This window comes from Sinocyclocheilus anshuiensis, unplaced genomic scaffold, assembly GCF_001515605.1.
Source record: "Sinocyclocheilus anshuiensis isolate Anshui unplaced genomic scaffold, SAMN03320099.WGS_v1.1 scaffold1132, whole genome shotgun sequence".
NCBI lineage: Eukaryota > Metazoa > Chordata > Actinopteri > Cypriniformes > Cyprinidae > Sinocyclocheilus > Sinocyclocheilus anshuiensis.
Window position 1 is genome coordinate 551,040 of NW_015552678.1, and position 22,728 is coordinate 573,767.

Genomic DNA, 22,728 nt, shown 5'->3' on the forward strand with positions numbered 1-22,728 from the left:
TATTTTTTGTAATTCTCTATATATATATATATATATATATATATATATATATATATGCAACATTATAGTAATGATATAATAATTAATTATTATTATCATAACTAATAAGTGTTGTTATTAATTAATAAATTAATAATAATGTAATTTATTATAATTACTATTATTATTATTATATTAATATTTATATAACTGTTATTTATAATATTTAAATAACTTCATAAATATAAGTTCATTGGTAAAATGTAAATTACAATATAGTCAATAAAATGAATGATGATGATAATAATGTCATTATTATTATTATTAATAGTAATTAAAATAACGTAATAATAATAATAATAATTATTATTATTAATGAATATATAAAAATAAGAATTATTATTATCATTATTATATTTCTTCATTTTGACACAATAAAAGTAATAATTAGATGATTAAAACAAAATGCATTATGAATATATTAACATTATATTTCTACTATTAATATGAATAATAATAAAAAAAAACTATAATAATGGTTACGTATACTATTATATTTATGCAAAATAGTTGCAAAATCTTGATGTTATTGTCTAACTGTAAAGTTTAAAGCATTATGTACTTCTCATCTGAGTATGAATGGTTGTTACTAATTTTGGGTAATTAATGCAAAAAATACAACACAATAATAAATAAATTACTTTACCATTTGTTTTCCCTTCTGTTTGTGCTATTTATTGGTGGACCTAACATTGAAAAATCAATGAGCCCTTTAGATAACAATAATCACAATATGTGCTGCAGTCCCAACAAGCTTGGATCTTAACACAATCCTGATGTACTACAATGACCAAGGCCAGGTTGTTTTAAGGGGATTGCCCTCTAAATAAATAAATAAGCAAACAGAAGTGCCGAAGACTTCAGAGCTATCGGTGCATACAGAGGAAACAGTCGGAAGCACAAGTAGATTCTTGGAAGTCGTCTATTTTTCCTGCACTAACAATATGTTCACTGAGGAGCAAGCCACTGTACCGCTGAAGCCAAGTTTTCTGCAGAGCATGCTCTTTTGCGTTTAAAAGCCTAGTGATTATGTTGGCGTGTTGATTTCTTAATTCTCTGTGTGCTGTTCTGTCTGCCATAACCCTCACACGACACAGGGGCCGCTGTGAGCGCTCCGCAACCTGAGAGTCTGCTGCTGTGACTCAGGGAGTTTCAGACGCAGGCGGAGCCCCTTTTGGGCTGAAGTTTATTTACGCTAGACAGCGGGGTGAAGTCAGGGAGAGAGCTGAGCCCGAAGAGAAAGTAGAACAGCAGAGGACAGCAAAGTTTGCCGTTACACAAGACAGTGGTTGGCTCTTTTTGTTCAGAAAAACAGAGTCCAGTTACCAAATGGAGAGCAGGACCGCAGGGCCGTTCACATTAAACTTTTTCCACAAGGAACGTGCGGCCATAAAACAATTCCTCTTCATCTGCAGGCATGTTTAAACCTTCTGTGGTCTGCAGATTCAGCAGAATGGTTGTAGAAATATGAGAGACAAATGTTAAATAATTGGTTGATAGATTTTGAGGGATAGCAATGGGGATCGTTTTGTTTGTGGTAATAAAAAAAATGTTAAACAGTAAGCATACTAGATAAGATAGATAGATAGATAGATAGATAGATAGATAGATAGATAGATAGATAGATTGTCCATTCAGTCCATTCATGCTCGAAAACCCTCCAATGTGGCTGAATTAAAACAACTCTGCAAAGAAGAGTGGGCCAAAATTCCTCCACAGCTAGATAGATAGATAGATAGATAGATAGATTGTCCATTCAGTCCATTCATGCTCGAAAACCCTCCAATGTGGCTGAATTAAAACAACTCTGCAAAGAAGAGTGGGCCAAAATTCCTCCACAGCGATGTGAAAACTGGCAATGAGTCTATCGCAAACAGTTGATTGCAGTTGTTGCTGCAAAACGTGGCACAATCAGTTATTAGATTTAGGGGGCAATTACTTTTTCACGTAGGTCCAGGTAGGTTTGGACAGCTTTTTTCCCTTAATAAATTAAATCATCATTTAAAAACTGCATTTTGTATTTACTTGCATTATCTTTGTGTAATATTAAAATTTGTTTGATGATCTGATTCTTTTAAGTGTGACAAATAAGCAAAAAAAATTTAAAACAGGAAGGGGGCAAAAACCTTTTCACAGCACTGTATATAGATAGATAGATTTCTTTTAAATTATTAAAAGTGGCACTTAAGGCTGCCAATCCTTGATTTAAATATAAAGATATTAAATATGAAGATCCCTTCTATGTAAAGCGCTTTGAGTGCCCAGAAAAGTGCTATATAAATGTAAGGAATTATTATTATTATTAAAGATATTCTGTATTTGGTATGGCATAAAAAGTACACAAGTACTCGAGTACTCGACCATGACAGCGACGATCGATCATTAAATCGATGATCGAGGGAAAAAAAAACATTTCTGATTGGTTATAGCAGCACTTTGGGTGGCACTCTGAGCTCTGATTGTTTAGCTTGCCACAGCATAGACGTGTACCCCCCCCAAGTACTCGAGTACTCGTTTTTGAAACCTATCAATGATCGAAATGAGAAATTGCCAAAAATGCCTATCCCTATTATATTTTATATGTGTATATAATCAAATATTGAATATTATACTGCCGTGCAAAGGCAAAAGACCGTAACTTTGATTTTGGTTGAAAATGAGTTATTGATATTTTTAGGACATTCAAGACATCTTTTATCATGTGCATAAGTATCTTGAGTCAATTTAGTTGTTTTTCCGAGAAAATAATGGGCTGTCTTGACCGTAACTTCGAAAAGCCCCGGAGAAACCAAGGCAGAACACTGTATAACACCAGTTACGGCACTTTCACTTTGTTTGGAAAACTCAAATTGAGTTACGGCATTCTACCTTTGTTTAGCCATGCGTCAATATGAAGTTACGGTGCTGGCTTGGAGTTATACGGTGTTCTGCCTTTGTTTTCCTGTCCATTAAAGTCTGCCGCATTTTAATTACGTTGTAACTTGTATACTTTCATACATCTGATCCGTCACTGAAGCACTTTATTAAACAAACGAATTAGAAAGATCACGATCTACCAAATAGCTCCATATAACAAAGCACTGTAAAGACTAGATACCTTGGCAGCAATACGTAATCGTGAATAACCTTTAAAAAAAAAATGTTTCTTATTATTTTTTTCCTTTTTATAATGCAGATTGTTTGCCAGGGTGTCACTTCTGGTTGGATGCATGTGGACTCGAATGCCGTAGCATGTAGCATGATCAATCATAAAATCAGTACTAACAGTTCGCAATTAAATCCATATCCTACCTTTTCTTGTAACCCAATAAAATCAATCCATGGCGATGAACGTCATCGGAGATGTTTAATCCACAAGCATTCTGAGCAAGTCGTTCTTTTAGGTTAGGCTATTTTCATTCAAGTCAATATAAAAGCAATTATGCTATGTCTAGCATTCTTTTACGTTACTGAGCATAGCAAATAAATAGGTTGTAAAACAGTAGCCACTCACGTTTAACATTTAGTCTGCTTGTTACGGTCAAAAAACAATTAATACAGTCACATTACTATACGCAATAGCCTATGAGACACCCCATGATCACAAGATTTTATACAGGTGTTACTATAGTGATTATGTAAATGGTGATCAGCAACCAAATATTGATAATGTGTAAGTTACTGCCTTTTGCCTTGGTGTGACTTCTCACTTTTTGCAGACGGTGAGGCAGATTACAGTAACTTTAAAATAGAGGTAAAAATCAAGTTTGAGCTCACAGTTTTTTAATGTAGATCATTTTCATTACTAAAACATTTAATTGCCAAATTTCCAGTGTCCTACCTATAATTAATTTGGCTGGACAAATAAAAAACTTTCAAGTCATTTTTATCAGTTTCACACTCTAGCGAGTTAAGGTCTTTTGCCTTTGTAGGGCAGTATATAGAATAGTAATATTCAGTTTTATTGAAATATAAAATAGAATATTATGAATTACGATGCTTTTTCTACCTTTATGAATCTTGAAAGCTTTAGTGCCCTATTCATTGTAATTGAATGGAAAATTTTCTCCATTTTTAAATGTTGGGTGATCTAATTGCTTTATAGGAAGTGTGAGTCTCTAACATCATCTCTCTCACTCTTCTCCATAACCGATGCCCGTCCTCTTTGCCCCCCTTTCAGCAAAATGTTTTTTTAAATGACAAAGAAGAGCAGGTGGTGCATGTGCTGGACTGTCAGTGAGTATTTTTATGTGCTGGTCTGTACGACCGATGTTAGTCTGACACAAATTCTTATGCTCAGCACAGTTCTGGAAACACTGTTTACATAATGTCTGTCTCTCAACCGTTTTCCTCATATATTAGGTGGAATTTGAGGGGTGCCAAAGCCAAAATCAGTGTTTGAGTAGACTGATATCTGATGACTTAAAACACTGGAGTCTCTTTAAAAATATTCTGAGATTTGCCAGAGCAAAACAAATTTGCAACATTCTGTGTGCTTGTAGTATAAATCTGTTAAGAGCAGAAAATTATAGTATTAATTGAGTTTCTTTCTTTTCAATTGTAAACACAGATCAGCACGACAAATGGATTTTCAAGTCTCACAAGTGCTTTAGTGCAGGCTATGTGTTATGGTGTATTATGATTTACCAGTAATAAACATTGAAAGCATTGAAACGGTCACCACAGATGACCCTGCAGGAATGGATCTTTCTTAGAGACCTTCTTCCCTTGGTACTTTAATCAGGCATAATTTGGAAAGCACTTCCTTTGGATGGTCAGTCTCCATCAGATTTTACCAACGCAAGCAAATCATGACTTTCTTACACTTAAGCCCATTTCTATATGTTGGGTGCTTATGTAGGGTGTATTTTTAAGCTAAGGAACCAATTTGCATAAAGGTTATTTACTCAGAGTTGTTTGCTGCTGTAGTTCTTGCTTTCTTGAAATTTAATTGATTATTTTAATTGTGTTTTGGACTAAATATTGAACCACTTTAGATGTGGTTATGCCGTGGGTCAGAAGGCTTTTCAAATGTGCTCATTAGTGACTGTGAATGTGTGTGTGTGTGATTGGTAATTAGATTTGAGGGACTAGGAGAATGAAAATTGCATAATAACTGCTGTCATATTTTGTGCTCATTATTTGACTTGTTTATTAACCAAGTTGACCCTTTGTTGCTTAGGTCAGAAAAATTTGTTTTAAAAAAATATTTTTTAAAGTGTTTCTGGCAACAACGGCGATGGTAAAAATTGTTTCTACTTCACCCTTTAAGTCAAAAATTGAATTGAACACCTAAAGCAAAAAGTTGAGCTTTTAACATAATAGTCTTTCAAATAAAAAGAGCGATTTGCCATCACAGCCATTTTATTTAAATGAAGAGAAGCTTTCTGTGTTTTTTCATAATTCAGGCTTTCAGAGCAAATGAAGGTAAAAGAAGCAGTAAATGGTATGTTTGAGCTTCTTTTATGAGTTTGCCATATGAATGAAGACAATCGTGAGCTCTGGATTTATGTTAAGCCATTGCTGTTTGTTTATTCAGTATTTACTTCTAAATAAGTTGTAAAGCATATTGGTTCAAATGTTTGCAGAATAAATGAAAAAACAGCCAGCTATCTGTGGATAGTGCATGGATGATAATCATAATGTTCTGTTTCTCTGTGATAAAGGTTTGGAATCCCTGTCTGGTAATGAATGCATCCATATGCTAATGGGACATAATGTTCTCGTGCCGTTTTTCTCAGAAAGGCCAGGATTTTTTTAGATTACTCGCTTTGTGATGTTTCCAGATAGCTTGAGGTGTCCAAGTGACCTCCTCACACCGAACACATAAAAATACAACCAGCATTTTCTGCTCTTTTGAAGGAAACTGTTGGCAGATGATGAGACTCATGTGACATGTTTTTTTCCCTGTGATTTATATCCATGCACATTCACCCAAAGACTATCAATAGGAAATATTCCTTACATGTTTTCATGTTTGTTTATAGCACCACACCAGCATATAAAATGTAATGGTAAATGTGCCAGCTATCGCATTTTTCACCTGTCAGTGGGCTGCAAACCGTAAACTACTATATATACATTATGCATTATTCTTACCAAGGCTGCATTTATTTGATCCATAATAGTAAAAACAGTAATATTGTGAAGTATTATTACAATTAAAACAAGTTTCTTATTTTAATATATTTTAAAATATTATGTATTCCTGTCATGTCAAAGCTGAATTTTAAGCAGCCATTACTCCAGTCTTCACTGTCATATGATTCTTCAGAAATAATTATAATATGCTGATTATAAATGATGAAAACAAAACCTTGATACATTTTTTCCAGGGTTCTTTGATAAATAGAAAGTTCGAAAGATAAACGGAATTAATTTGAAATAGAAAATTTTGGAACATTATAAATGTCTGTAGTGTCAGTTTAGAGCAATACAATGCATCCTTGCTGAATAAAAGTATTATTTCTTTAAAAAATACAGGCCCCATACTTTTGAATGGTAATGTATTTATATAGAATGTCTTGATTGGTTTATTATTTTTACTGTATGCAGTAATTGTTTAAGGTTTTGTGTTTGAAATGTTCAGTTTGAGTACTTGACATTCTTAAAAAATGTGAATAAAAAATCGTCCTTCGATCTGTAAGGAGTTTGTATTTAATGTAAGTCATAATTTATTAATTTGTAAATTCTTTCATGAAATGAACTGCTGTTTTTAGAAGGTTTGTTATTTAAAAACCATGGTGGCTAGCTGTTTCTCTATTTAAAGACAACTCAATGAAGCAAAGCCGTGTTATCAAGGTAACATTCTGATTTAAATTAAGTGCCACTAATGTGACGTGCAGCTTCTTAGTGCTTACTTTAGGTGCTTCAGTGTCAGTAGGGCACAGTGATGCTCACTGTCAAATGAGTTTCACATGGTTCCAGAATGACGCACAACTGTAACAGCATACATACAGAAGCTCACAAGCCCTTATGTAAGTGCTCTCATAAGTGCACATGTGTAACCGGCACTGTGCGAGCGGACACATGCTATCTGACAGTCTCTTAGCTTCGCTGAAGTATGCACTTTCTTCTGATTCTGCTATTAAACTGTCGTCTTTGCAGCAAATGAGCTGGAAAATATGGTGCGTCTGCTCATCAGCTCATAACCCTGAGCCAATCGAGACATTTGCTGGACAGCCAGTGATAAAGGTGCTTTTTCAAGTGATCGCAATCCATCAAGATGGTTTAATTGCTGAAATGTGGCCTATTTATTCCGAAGTTTGTGGCTTGCTGAAGTGGAAAACATTTGTCCTGGCTTTCTGTCTGGGCTGGTATCCTAGTTACCGGTGGTCTGTCTTTGCGGGAAGCTGAGTAAACATCATGTTTTTTATTCGCGGGAAACCTTCACCCACACAAGCTGTAGCTTTATTTAAGTTTGCAAGCAGGAGGTGTGTGCATAAGCAACTGCATGTTCATTTATTATTCATAAGTACCTGAAATGGAGTGGGGGAGGGGGGGGGTTAACAAAATCACGTGAAAAATTTTGGCCTCACGACTCGCAAAATCCGTGTTAAAATTCTAACTGAAAAAAAACTAATTTCATTTATTCGGTGCATTTCATGCTGAAACAAGTGTATAAAAATCCATATTGCATTTCATTAATGATTTGTAACGTCTCTTGAGTAGAAATCGCTGGTCAGTACATGTCCAAAATATTCATGCCTTCAGAACCAAGTACGCAGATTAGTATTCCACAGCTCTGCCAAACATCTGCATGATAGATGAGCTCTATTTTGCGCAAGTACCTTGGCTCAAAAGTATATATATATATATATATATAATACAATTTAAAAAAGAGTGAGTACACAAGAGCAATTCACAAACACAGGACCCTACAAATAATAATGACAACTACCCAGGAGGCCCATTGTTATAGCCTACTTTACATCTAAAAGGCCAGATATTCATTTCAAGGGGGGGGGGTGCCCTTTTTCAGTTTCAGCACATGCCCCTAAAAGGTCTGGTTCCAAGTCAGTTTAATCACAGTTCTGTATTAATGCGCCGCTGCTTTATTTGACACACAAACGCACACACACATCACTCGCACAGAGAGAGAGAGATCCTGCTGCGCACACAGAAACGTTCAGGACTAGGCCAACATAAACTTGTCAACACTGCCCCGCTACTTTTATTAATAAAATGGTTTAGAAACTGGATCACTGCATTATATTCCTCAGCAACGAAGAGGAAAAATCTCTGTTTGAGTAACTAAACTAACAACTTCATTGTTTGTAGAGAGAGAGACACACAGACGCAGGTAATCCACACACACAACTGTCATCTTTCTCTCTTCCTCTCTCTCGAACAAACAATCGATAATTAATTCAAATAAATGTTATAATTCTGTAATTCTATAATTCTGTAACTGACGAAAATAACCGTAATTTTTACCCATTCTGTCAAATATTGCACTGCAAAGAGCAATACTAGTTTTAACTTGTCTATAATTTGGCAAATGACCATGGAATAAGCGGGATAATCAACGGCTTGCCGTGCATTAAAGAATTTTAGAAAAAAACTCACCACCATCTAGTGGACTGTAAAGAAATTGATTTTATTATTCTACCAAATCGTGTAATAAAAGATCGATACTTGGCATCCGTGTATCGATACAGTATTGCCGCGGAAAATACCGCGATACTATGCTGTATCGTTTTTTTCATACCCCCCCTACTGCTTGTATAATTATCAAAAAAGAGATTGTGGTGAAACATCCCACAAACAATTTGCGTTTTCTGCTTAATATTATGGGAGGTTGCTTTGTAGCAAAGAAAGAAAAAACAAGATGATTTTAAATTATATTCTGTTTTTGCATGAGAGCAGCTGGTTTTATACTTTATAGTTTACCTCATTAAAAGCGTAGCCAAAGCACATTGGTCATTTTTCCACTTGTACCACATCCCATTTGTTTGTGATAAAAAGTTTCCCAAACTGACATCTAACACAGTTGAAACTGGTTCCAAAGTTGTAATTTGGCCTTTTTACAGCTAAGCAGCTTGCAACGTTTTTTTGAGAGCAAATTGTGTGTGCTTGAAGACCGTTGTGCTGTTTTTTTGCCCCCTTTCCAGCACTAAACCAAATATTGACCAGGAACAATTAAGTGGTGATAATGTCCCTATCTGTTCTGTCCTCATCCTTTCCGCAGTGGCCCACAAATCATCTGTTCATCTCAGACCTAATCGCTTCCATAGCAGGCTCTTTTATTGCACATGCTGGAATTTCGAGGGGGAGGGTGTAGCAATAACAGAGTTTTGGGAGTCAGAAAGGGGAAGAGAGAGAGAAAATCCAGACTAAAGCTTTAGTGTCTATTAGTGATTTAGGTAGCTCTGTCTCATTCTCACATGCTGTTACTTTTTTTTAATACATGGTACACAAAAGGAGCATTATGAAAAATTTTCATGCAGAGTTGTTTTGCATACAACAACAGTTTTATGTGCCATTTTGAGATTTTATTTGAGAGCAGCAGAGATTTTTATTAAATGATGACTGAGAATAGCTGAAAGATATTTTTTGTTTAATTAGCTAATATAAAAATTATGTACTATTTAAATCAATTTAATCTGTATAAATGAAAAATAAAACACTAAAAACTAAAATCAGTCATTGTAAATTCTACAAGTGAATTTATGCATTATTATAATTAGAATTGATATTTATTTTGAGATTTGCAAAAGATTACAGTGTTATTGAATGATTGTGTTTTAAAAAACCTTAAGTGGGCATTAGATAATGGGAAACATAATCTAAATGTAAAAATGAGCATGCACAATTAAAGATCCAATAATTCTGAGTTTCTCTGTTATCAATAACTATAGTGGTACCAATATATTGTACATCCCTGGTTTTTGTCCTTTTTGGACCCTGACAGTCTGTCAAGTTGTTTTAGAAGCATTATGTATCGATATTTATCATTGTAAAGTGATTTTGAAGTAGCTTTGTTTTTTAAATCAAATAATAATGTGATTTTCTCATTATAGTAATTCAGCGCACCATCATAAGCAAGGTTTGTGTTTACGTTTTATGTGTATGTGAATGCGTTCTTGTGAACTCGCACACTTAAGCCACTGGAAATCCCTTCCCCACATGATCAGTCCTGACCAGTGTCACCGTGGTGCAGTTTTGTTGCGCTCAGCTGCTGTGGGGCGGGGGAAATACATCTTGTTGTCACTAGACGCTGGCTAGATGAAGGAGAATGGGGAAAAATGGGTGTGTAGGGGATCCTCAGCAGAAACGTTTCTTCAGAGTAAATTAGATTTTTTAACGGCCCTCTCCATCCCCAAAGCCGCTATTAATTTAACCTGGATTTACTCTTTCAGTTACAATTTAGAAAGGGATCAAATAAAAACACTGTCATAGAAAATCTTGATACCTTTAGCGGATTTGGTGCCACTTACTAGCTCTGCTGATTTATACTGCAGTTAGGAAAGGAGCGCAGAAATAGAGGACGAGAAATCAATTGCACCCTCCAAGGCTTATTTATGGCTGCGCAAAAGCAGAGGACGGAGAGGACTGCTGGTAAACTTGGCACCAGAGGAGCTCAACTGCAGAGGACGGAGCTGACAATTAGCCAAAAGATAACATACTGTACATACAGTGTATAATAAGAATAATTTATGTATTTATTTGTCTGTGTAAATAATAATATAAACATGCTGTTCATTCATTTTATAGCCCGTTCAATTTTCTCTTCCTGTTTCAGATCCAAGCAGAGGACCTCATTTTACGGGCTGCCGCTCCAGAGAGCAGGAGACCTTCCGTTGCTGGTGGAGCGCTGGGATCTTCCAGAACCTCACCGAGCCTGGAGCTCTCAGGGTCTTCTACCAGACAAAAAAGTAAGAGACAAACACTGAAAGACACCAACTACCTTGAGGTTTTAAAAAGACAGGGCGGAGGAGGATACATTTCATTTAATAAACAAAAGCCGTTCCTCCTGCCAAGATGCAGACCTTGCACTGTCACATGTGCAGATAAAGAGAAGGCAAAATGGAATGATTAAAGTTACACAGGACTCAGGAGTATGATAAGACTGTGATGAATGAAATAAATGTATTACATTCTTAAATAGGATTCAGGGTCTAGAAGACTACAAATCAGCCAATTTTATAATATATGATATGATATGATATGATATGATATGATATGATATGATATGATATGATATGATATGATATATACATAACATAACATAATATAATATGTGACCCTGGAGCACAAAACCAGTCATAAGGGTCAATTTTTTAAAATTGAGGTTTATGCATCATATGAAAGCTGAATAAATAATCTCTCCATTGATGTATGGTTTGTTAGGATAGGACAATATTTGGCCGAGATACAAAAGATATGATATGATATGATATGATATGATATGATATGATATGATATGATATGATATGATATGATATGATATGATATGATATGATATGATATGATATGATATGATATGATATGATATGATATGATACATTTTGAAACTTTAGACTACCGGTCAAATATTTGGAATCATGAAGATTTTTTTAATGTTTTTGAAAGAAGTCTCTTATTTTGCTCAAGAAATGTTTCTTAATATTATCAATGTTGAAAACATTGTTTCTTGAGCAGCAAATCAGTATATTAGAATGATTTCTGAAGACTTGTGTAATGGCTGCAAATTCAACTTTACCATCACAGAAATAAATTACATTTTAAAAAATATCAAAAAAGAAACCAGTTCTTTAAAATGGTCAAGTTCTTCACAATAGTATTGTTTTTACGGTATTTTTTTAAATCAAATAAATGCAGCCTATATTAATAAATGTTCATAATTGTTCATTTAAATTGTGTATCATTTGGTGGACCATTAACATTTTTGGGTAAAATGAATATAAATTTATATTAAAGGGATAGTGAAAACGAAAATTCTGTCATTAATTACGCACCCCCATGTCGTTCCAAATCTGTAAGACCTTTGCTCATATTCTGAACACAAAATAAGATATTTTTGATGAAATACGAGAGCTTTCTGACCCTGCATAGACAGCAACGCAACTACCACAATCAAGGTCAGGAAAGGTAGTAAGGTCATCATTAAAATAGTTCATGTGACAACAGTGGTTCAACCATAAAAATATTTAAAATACCAAAAATATCTAAATTTGTGTACCGAAATTGAACAAAGGTCTTACAGGTTTGGAACAACATGTGGGTGAGTAATTAATGACAGAACTTTCATTTTTGGGTGAACTATCCCTTTAATTGTCTCGTGGTGTAAAAAATGAATTGCTAAAATGTATGAGTACATTAATTATGAGGTCATAAAAATTGCATCCATAATAATTATCAAATAATTATCAAATGCTATTTAAAATGGTTTTATATAGAGCAGTGGTTCTCAACTTCAGTCCTCCGGACCCACTGCTCTACACATTTTGTATGTTTTCCTTATTTAACGCACCAGATTCAAATCATCAGCTCGTTAGGAGGGAGATCCATGAACTGAACTGAGTGTGTCAGATAAGAAGCAGAGCAGTGGGTCCCGAGGGCTGGAGTTGAGAACCACTGAGATAGAGTATAGCATGTTTCACTGTATTGTATGATTTAATGTTTTCATAATCATTTGTAAGTATTTCAAGCCAACTATCCATATAATCCATGCAGTGCAATGAGGTGTCTAATATTTGTATACATCTAATAATAATTTATTAACTGCCATATAGTGCCCTCCTCTCTGAGTGGCAGGAGTGTCCAGACTACACACATACTGTGAAAAACGAGTGCTACTTCAACAAGACCTTCACACACATCTGGACCTCCTACTGCATTCAGCTGCGCTCAGTTCGTGAGAACATAACCTATGACGAGACCTGTTTTACAGTGGAGAACATAGGTGAGTTAATAGCTGTGAAACTGCTCCATGAAGGTTTACACAATTACAGAATGATCTATGTTGGAGGTCTGACTTCAAATGTTTTGTGACTTTCCAGTGCATCCTGACCCACCAATTGGGCTGAACTGGACTCTACTGAATGTGAGTCGCTCAGGGTTGCACTTTGACATCCTTGTGCGCTGGGCTCCCCCTCCGTCAGCAGATGTGCAGATGGGCTGGATGAGCCTGGTGTACCAGGTTCAGTACCGGGTCAGAAACGCCTCCCACTGGGAAATGGTATGTCCTTAAAATGTTTCTGGGCAGTTATTAAAGTAACAATATTGTGTGTGGGAGAGATTAATTTTGATTATATGCCATACACATGACTTATAGTCACAGATATTTTTTGCTTTGAACTTTCACCCAGCTACTGAAATTGCAACACTTTCAGTAGATAATAAAAGTAATGTAAGGAAAACAGTCAAATTGTTATAAAATTTGTATAAAATGTTCTTGCTTTAAATAGTCAGATGATGTGGCAAAGTGATATGCAACTATAATGCAATCAACATACTTGGAACTAACTATCTATCTATCTATCTATCTATCTATCTATCTATCTATCTATTTAGCGCAAATACTGTAGTGTCTCGTTAAAAGGTTGTAAAAGCATGCATAAATAAATATACAAATGCTGCTTAAATAATATATCATTCATATTAATATATTAAAACTAACCTTGTTTACACTTTATTTTACTGTGTCCTTGTTACAATGTACCTTGCTACAACCAAGCAGGATGGTAGTGATCTATGTGTAGCCATTCATCCACATTTGAACAGAGTGGACAGTGAAATCCTGTAAATACAGAGTGATAAGAAAGAAAGAAAAAATCAAACCTGCTTTAAAACCCAGCAACACAACTGTAGCTGTATAACTTTACAACAGCAACACTGCTTTAACAAAAAAGCAAAACAGCAAGACTTATTTGACATCAAAACAAACATTTTAAATGCTGTCTAATCGCTCTCGCGGTACTTTGATGTCACACACAGAACGGTCTGCAGTGCTGCTTCAGTCAAACACCTTTTGTGTTTTATTAGGAGACGCACAACAGTTCTTCTGTGGCTTTATAATATTTTCACTTGCACAATTTAGCAAAATCAAGACAATATTGTGTCTAATATATACCACAATATTAACTTCTTAATATTGCATTGTTGTAAATAAATATCACATTTGCAACTGGACAGTGTTCAAAAAATGATGGGAAATCACTCCATGTAGCCCTACAAGAGTGATTACTGATAAACTGTCTGAAAAAAAGTAAGTCATGTTTTAGAGAAGAAAAAAATAACCCACTGACTTTCAAAGCTGCTAACGACTTTCTACTTCAAGGACCTTGATAGAAATGTAGTGGAGTGAAAAGTACAATATTTGTCTTTCAAATGTAGTGAAGTTAGAGTCATAAGTTCCCAGAAAAAATAATACTCAAGTAAAGTACAGGTACTCAAAAAGTGTACTTAAGTACAATACTCAAGTAAATGTACTTAGTTACTGTCCGCCTCTGCATTTAAGTACTAAGTAATATTAATTAACTACATGTACTGTACTTACTATATGGTTAGGGTTAGGATGCGGGTTTGGTTTAGGGTTAGTTGCATGTAATTATGCATAATTTATTGTTATTACTATAGTAAGTACAGTACATGTAACTTGTCACAAGGGCATCGTAAAATTAAGTGTTACCCTAACCTTTAAGGGTGTGCTCCGGTTGTGTGTTCACGGTGTGTGTGTGTGTTCACTGCTGTGTGTGTGCACTTTGGATGGGATAAATGCAGAGCACTAAATCCGAGTATGGGTCACCATACTTGGCCACATGTCACGTCATGTCACGTCACTTTAACATTTTTATCAGCCAGTAAGGATTAAAAATGAGCAGAGCTGTAGCATGAAATAATGTAAACCTAGAGAATCCATCTTTAAAAGTAAGTTTGTGGAGTTCATCAGACCATCACAGAACATTCTGTAGCTGTTTTGATCATCCTCTCTCGATGTACTCCCAGGCATTGCGGTGGAGGAAATTGGCTATACCACGCTATTTATTGTATTCTGAGAAATACAATTTTGTGTTGGAGACACATTATAAGCCAGTATTCATCTACTCTTTCTAAAAGGGTCACCGCTGGTCCAGAGCAGTCATATGTGCTCTGTAATTCAGGCTTGGTTCTGGGAGATCTTTGCATCTGGCAGGATCTTCAGGGGCTCTCTCGGTTTTACACTCCCCGACAGCCACGTTCCCCCGGCCTGCCCAGCGGTCCTGCCCAGCCTGAGCAGACACACGAAAAACCACACTGAGCCACATGTTAAATCACTGCCGTATGTTGGCAGGCCTGAATAGATCAGAGGGGAATGATTCACTGTTACAGTTATTCCTGTAGGCCCTCTGCTGAGGTCACATACAAGTACATTCACTTTTTGGTGTCCTCAAGAGAGCTTCAGATATAAACTTTAAGAATTATTTTTAGTTTAGTATTCTCTTTGTGGCTTAAAATAAAGCTAGATTAGTACAAAAATGTAAGGCTTGGAGGAAAACAAATAAATAATATTGTTGAGAAAAGCCCCTCAAAGGAAGATGATTAAAAGTCATTATATTATTAAATATGCATTGAAAAAGTCATTGGCCTACAGTCCACTGTAATCCATTTTGCCAACTAAATTAACATTAAATATGTTTACCATTTCTTTACACATTAAATTGACAGCCCTGGAAAAAACGCACAGTTCTTTTCACATATCGATTTGTCTCTCTGAGTAAATGTAATGGCTCACAAATGCTAGTTTATTGCTCAATCTCTTGTTTTGTGCTTTTCTTATTCACTTTTTCATCCTTTCTTATTGCAGCTGGACCTGGAGAGTGGCACACAGCAGTCCATCTACGGTTTACATACTGACAAAGAGTATGAAGTCCGGGTGCGCTGCAAGATGTCAGCCTTTGACAACTTTGGCGAATTCAGTGACAGCATCCTTGTGCATGTGGCACAGATACCAAGCAAAGGTTAGTCGACGCCAGAAACTTGACTTGTTGTTTGCACAAAGTGAAAGCAGCTGTGCAGCTCAACCATCAGGAATCAGTTAAGCAAATTGCTCCAGGGTAAGAAAAGACCATTTCTCTTTGCACAGAATCAACGTTCCCGACGATGTTGGTGTTGATTTTTGGAGTGATTGGATTGGTGATTCTTCTTGTCCTCCTCATCTTCTCTCAGCAGCAGAGGTGAGATTTTTTTTAAACCCCTATAAAGTGTATCTCACAAATATGGTCATTTTTCAACCCAAAGTAAAAGACAAAAAAATATAGATAAAAAATTTGATTCTACACAATGAAAATTTGCCCCCTTTTTTAAAATTTAAGGTTAATATTTAAGTATTTTTTGTAATTAGTTTTCATGTTAAGCTATAAGCTGGGAATTTCTCTGTCTACACAACCCCTGGAACAACACACAATTACAAATGCATATAATGGTTTTCATTTACAAAATTTTGCTAATTTGTTTTCACAGGTTGATGGTAATATTTTTACCACCTATTCCTGCACCTAAAATTAAAGGCATCGACCCAGAGCTGCTGAAGGTAATTCTGCATTGAACATGTATAACTTTACATGAACATGTACCTTATTTTGTTAAATTTTTTAATACAAATTACATTTGTCTTGTTTTTGTAACTGCAAGTAATTATAATAATGTGTAATACAGTATATATAGCATGGAAAATGTATTGTCCAGTGTGTTTTTGCTGATAAATAAGACAGGATAAAAGATTTAAGAATTACTGATTGATTGTTTTTTGTTTGTTTTTTAATGACAAAGACAATAAGCCTGGTATGTTGCTCATCATAAAATGCCTACAATTACAGAAATTGTCAGCAAAACAATGAGAGGTGAATACATGAATAAGAACATTACGCAGGGTCTTACATAAGAATTATTTCAGTGTTGCATTATAAAATTAGACTGAAAAGATTAAGCCTCTGTGCAAATCTTGCATGAGCTGCAAAATGGCATGAATCACTACAGAACCTGATTGTTTTGAAAAGGTCATAATTGTTGACATGTTGTGGGTGTTATCCCATAATTATTTAAACCTCCAAAAAGCTTGGGGACTTGTTAATTAAACAACCCTCGTACTCCATTTTTAGAGTGTAGTGTAAGCATGAAACAATTAAACCCTAAGAGCAATCGAGAACAAACACACCTATGCCCACATAAAAATGTATGAATGTAGTTTTTTCTATCACAGTTTTATTTTATTTTTATTTTTTTATAGCACTTATGTCCTATCTAATAACACCATATATTCTCTCTTTCACTGACAGAATGGAAAGCTTGACCAGCTCAATTCTTTGCTGAGCAGTCAGGATATGTACAAGCCGGACTTCTACCATGAGGATCCATGGGTAGAGTTCATCCAGCTGGACCTTGATGACCCTCCAGAGAAGAATGAGAGTTCTGATACACAACATCGGCTGGGCTTGTCCCGCTCAGGCTCTTCTCACGTCCTTAATTTCAAAAGCGACGACGATTCGGGTCGTGCTAGCTGCTACGACCCAGAAATCCCAAATCCCGAGGACTTGGCTTCCCTTCTGCCTGGCCATTCTGGACGGGGAGATAACCACCCTCTGGTTTCCAGAAGCATCTCGTCCATCCCTGACCTTGGCGTCCAACAGACATCAGAAGTTGAGGAGACGCCCATTCAAACGCAACCCGCTGTGCCCAGCTGGGTTAACATGGACTTTTATGCCCAAGTAAGCGATTTCACACCAGCAGGAGGAGTGGTGCTTTCACCTGGACAACTGAACAGCTCTCCGGAGAAAAAGAAGGAAGAAGAGAATGAGAAGAAGATACAGTTCCAGCTGGTTTCCGATGGAGCCTACACCTCAGAGAACACAGCCAGGCAACTTTCCACCGAAGTGCCTCCCAGCCCTGGTCCTGAGCAGGGGTACCAAACATTTCCAACCCAAGCTGTTGAGGGGAACCTCTGGAACGGGGAGTACCTGGTGTCCACCAGTGATTCCCAGATACCGTACCTTCTTCCCGAAGCTCCTCCAGCCCCCATACTGCCCCCAGTGTCAGACTATACTGTAGTGCAGGAAGTGGACGCCCAGCACAGCCTCCTCCTGAATCCTCCTTCCTTACAGCCCGCAATATGCCCTCACAGCCCAAACAAACACCTCCCAGCAATGCCAACCATGCCTATGGGGTACCTCACCCCAGACCTTCTGGGAAACCTGACCCCATGAAGGGACTAAAAAGCGCTTTTTGGACCTTCTCACTGCTGGAAACCAAAGTTGCATGAATGGCGCGACACGGGACGGAAATTCTGCACATGAATTTTGAAAACGTTTCTTTTCTGTCAGCTGTTGCAGTAGTGCTACGCTAGCTTGCTGAGAGAGTTTAAATGTATTATCAGTTAACAATCAGAAACATCAGCTGGTTACATGCAAAAAAAATGACTACAGAAATATGCTCGCTTGCTGTGTCTGAGAACCATTTTGAAAATGTGTTTATCTTATAACAGAGATACAGATCTAGAGCTACAGTGGCATTGGGATGAAATAGATTCAATAAGATAAATTCAAACATATCTTTATACAAAATTGTTTACACACAAGTGAAAGACGTATCGCTTTACTGTGATTTCCTTAACCTGGATTTGCTCGCATATGGAATATTAAAAATATTCCATTGCATCATATTAAGGTTCCCAAAATATTTTAGTTTTGTGGACGAGTCGATATTTTTTTATCTTGTTAAGGGAACCTGCTTTCTCAGATTTATGGGAGCCATTTTGAGCGCTGCATCCTTTCTGCACATTTTATCCTCTGCCATAGCCAGATGGATAATCTCAGCAAATGAACTTTTTCAATATGCTAAAACACTAAAAAATGGGGTTGTGGTGCAGATGTGTATTTTAGCATCACTATATATGACTGTAATATTTGAGATCATTACTAGAAAATGTTGAGACAAGTTTTTGTAATAATATTAGCCCACTGAACAAGGTGTTACCTTTGCTTGTTCAAAAAGTGAAAAATTAACTTGTCTTTATTTGTATTAAAAGGGTCATATGATGTTGCTAAAAATAACATTATTTTGTGTATTTAGTGTAATGAAATGTGTTTATGCGGTTTAAGGTTAAAAAAACACATTATTTTCCACATCCCACATCATGATGTAGATATGTGGGGGTGTGTTAGAACGAGCCGTTTTAGGTAGGCGTGGTTGACTCTTAACTTTTATAAAGAATATCTCTTTGGATTTGAGACTTTAGTCATTGCAACTTTACAGATCTTCTTTATGCACCAAGAGCTTGTAACACTCCAAAGAGAAAGGAAAAATTGAAATCGCATCATATGACCCCTTTAATGTATCCAGGGGAATTGTCAAAAGAAAGCGCTTGTAGAGTCTTTGCTGTGCAATGCAAACTGTATGGCAAGTTTTCTTATGTGTTACCTTTGAACATGTAGCAGTTTTATATTGAAGAAGACACTATAAATGTATACATACATTTACAATGAGAGTTACATTACAGAATAGCTGGGAAAGATGTGCCAATTTTTGGACTTGTTTTATTAGACAAAGACTTGCCATTGAATAAGGCTATAATTCTTGTCAGGACAGTTAATTCAGTGATGTCCTCTAGAAACAGCATAATCTTGTGCACCACAGCCTCTACACAGGGACAAAAGCTGCTTTTAACTACAGCTATTTTATGAAATAATGCATTATAATAGAAGAAATAATAACTGGAGTATCTTTTTTGATTTACAACCATAGACTTTTAAGAGTTCTCAAGCCACATATTGGAAACCCAGTCAGTGAATTCCGCACAGATGTAATTCTATGCTGTTTATAAGTTTGTACAGAAAAAGTATTGCTTGTTAAGTTGTATACAGTAGATGAGCTTATTTTGAGCGCTTTGTGACTCTTACATGTTCTCTGTTTTTAGAGAAGCACAGTAGAGGTATATGATGGTGAAGAAGGAGCCTTTGGATTACAAGCTCAATTGGTCCTGGGCTTGCCTATGATGCTTGAATACTGGGTCCTGACTTGTTTTAGGTGTCTGTTGTAGTTGCAGTGCCTTCCAAAAGCATTTGATTTTCTTCTGATTTTGAATTGTATTTATTTGTGCCCCCAAAGTGTTTGATTTTTATTCTAATCTTTTTGGTTATTTGTGCCCCAAACATTTACAATTATATTAAAGGTACACCGACAGTTTGGCAAACCATTTGACACAATGAATTGAACTTAATGATTAATATTGCATATTCCAACAGAAGCTAAAGGAATAGTTCAATTCAATCTATATTTAAACAGATTCTTCAGGCAGATCTTAGCCTCATAATTTACAAAAACAATAGACCATGACTTTAAAGACCCATAAAAGTCATCAATATGGCTTGTGCGCTATATTCTAAATCTCCTGATGACATTTGAAAGCTTTGTGTGATGAACAAACCAAAATTGAAGCTGTTATTCAGTGATAATGTTCAGCCCCATTTAGACTGGGTCATGAACACTCTTAAAAATAAAGGTTCCAAAAGGGTGTTTTTGCAGTGATGCCACAGAAGAACAATATTTGGTTCCCCAAAGAGCCTTTCAGTGAACAGTTCCTAAAAGAACCATTTTGAAGAATTTCTAAAAAAAAAAAAAAATCTAAAAAACCTTTTTCGACTATAAAGAACCTTTTCTGCATTTGAAAGTTTCCATGGATGTTCAAGGTTCTTCATAGAACCCTTGATGCCAATAAAGAACCTTTATTTTTAAGAGTGAAGTCAGTCAGTTAAACAATTCAGGAATGACTTGTATAGTCCAATTTGTAAACCTAATCCAATCCTAATCCAAACAATTTGTTCACTTATCCAGTCTTTGAGTTCAACTCACTGTCTCACTGATTCAGTCTCAGCAGTTCTTGAGGTCCAGACACTTATGGTAGGGCACATACAAAAACATTTCTGTTTCTGTTTTCCACAGAATAAAATAACACTATACAGGTTAAGAACAACATGAGAGTGAGTAAATAATGACAGAATATTATGTTTTGGATGAACTGATCTTCGTAAATGACTTCCCATACTGTGCTATTTACAGACATCACAGAACAAGGCTGATCTTTCCCTGTTGATGTTCTGCCAGATCTGTACAGATGCCATGAGCAGAACTTGCTTGTCTAGGGCAGACTCTGTAGTTAGTTTTTTTCCTTAGTATGCGAAAGTTCTAAAATGTACTGTTATTTTTAACCTGCACGTATATTTTCTTAAATTCTTGATAGTCCACAAGTAAATTCTGGAGTTAATCTCAGATCCACAGTTTTGTTTACTGAGAAAAATCGATTTAAATACAAAACTTCTTTAAATTGCTTTTGGAGGGCAGTGTATGTGTTTCATAATAACAGCTCAGGCTTATCAAGTGTATTGTTTGATTTAATAATTTATTTAGTACAATTCGTGTGTTCTATTGTACCGCAGTAGAATGAAGTGCCATAATTATGATGCTAAGCCTTTGTTATTGTGCGAACACACAGATACACCTAAGACATATGTGACCAAAAACTGTTGAACAATGAGCCGGAGGGGAGGATTTGATGCTGAAGCTCATATTAGAGATATATGTAGTGTAGATATTGGTGAAGAGATTAAAAAAAATGGTACAGGAGAAAGTATTTAGCTTTTTCTTATATTGAGCTGGAGAAAAAGAAGAAGAAAAAACAGTTAAAATATTTACTTTTATATTATATATATATATATATATATATATATCAGAAATATAAAGTATTTAATAAAATATGATATATTCCTGATATATAAGACAGATTTTTAATGGCCTATACTCTTATGTGCCTCCACACACACACACAACAGGACATAAGCTAAATCAGTAAGGATAAAGCATAGATAAGGAGTAACGATTTCACTTGTGAAGTCCTGCACATGTTTATTATGTGTATATATGATTAATAGTAGGCTTATACATGATGTAGTCAATCTTAACACTGTGCTAAGCAACGGGACATTCTTTTATATGTAAAGATATTGCCTTATTGAGAAATATCAAGTATTATACAACTCTTCTGCTGCTGCCATTGCTGTGAAACCAGCATGTTCATGTTTTAATGGAAATGTCTTAAGCTGTCATGATATGTGGTGTACGGTATGCATTTTAGCTTCTGCTGTTTGTTGCGTTCCTGCAGTGCTGCTCCTCTCTCTTTCCTTCTCATGTAGCATTTTCCTATGAATCTCTGTCTTTTGCAAAATTCTTAAAATGCATTGGCAGTTAAATGCCTGTTTGTACATGCAAGTTGACAAATGTACATGATATATAGACATGCTAGTACATTTAATCTAGATATTTTTGGAGCAGTGTATTTGCCTTATGGATGCACACCGCTGAGCATTACTAGAGACATTATAAAGAACTTGATTCAGGTTTGTTATTGAAACATTTGTACAGTTTGCTGTTTGGAATTGGTTGAATTCGTCATACCTCAAATGATTTGCTTTGTTCTGTTTTCTTCAATTTAATAACGATAGCTTCAAACATTTAGATTATCTGTGGCCGTATGCTGTTGGTTGTTTCATGTTTTATTTAAAGACATGGACTGTTAAGTTAATCTTGGTGCAACTAATATTAGTGTATTGTTCTGGCTGAATGTGTGTACTGTGCGCTTGGGTATTACTGAGAAAATATATGTTCCAGCTTTTCAGGCATCATTTCCCTCAAGGTGAGTACAGACTGGTAAAAAATAAACAGAAATAGCCCTGAACA

General features: G+C 35.8%; 1 pseudogene; it reads left to right on the top strand.

Moving 5' to 3' along the window:
• The window catches only part of LOC107667548 (growth hormone receptor-like), a 38,852-nt pseudogene extending 19,854 nt beyond the window's left edge, over window positions 1-18,998 (top strand).
• Window positions 18,999-22,728: the final 3,730 nt, after the last annotated feature.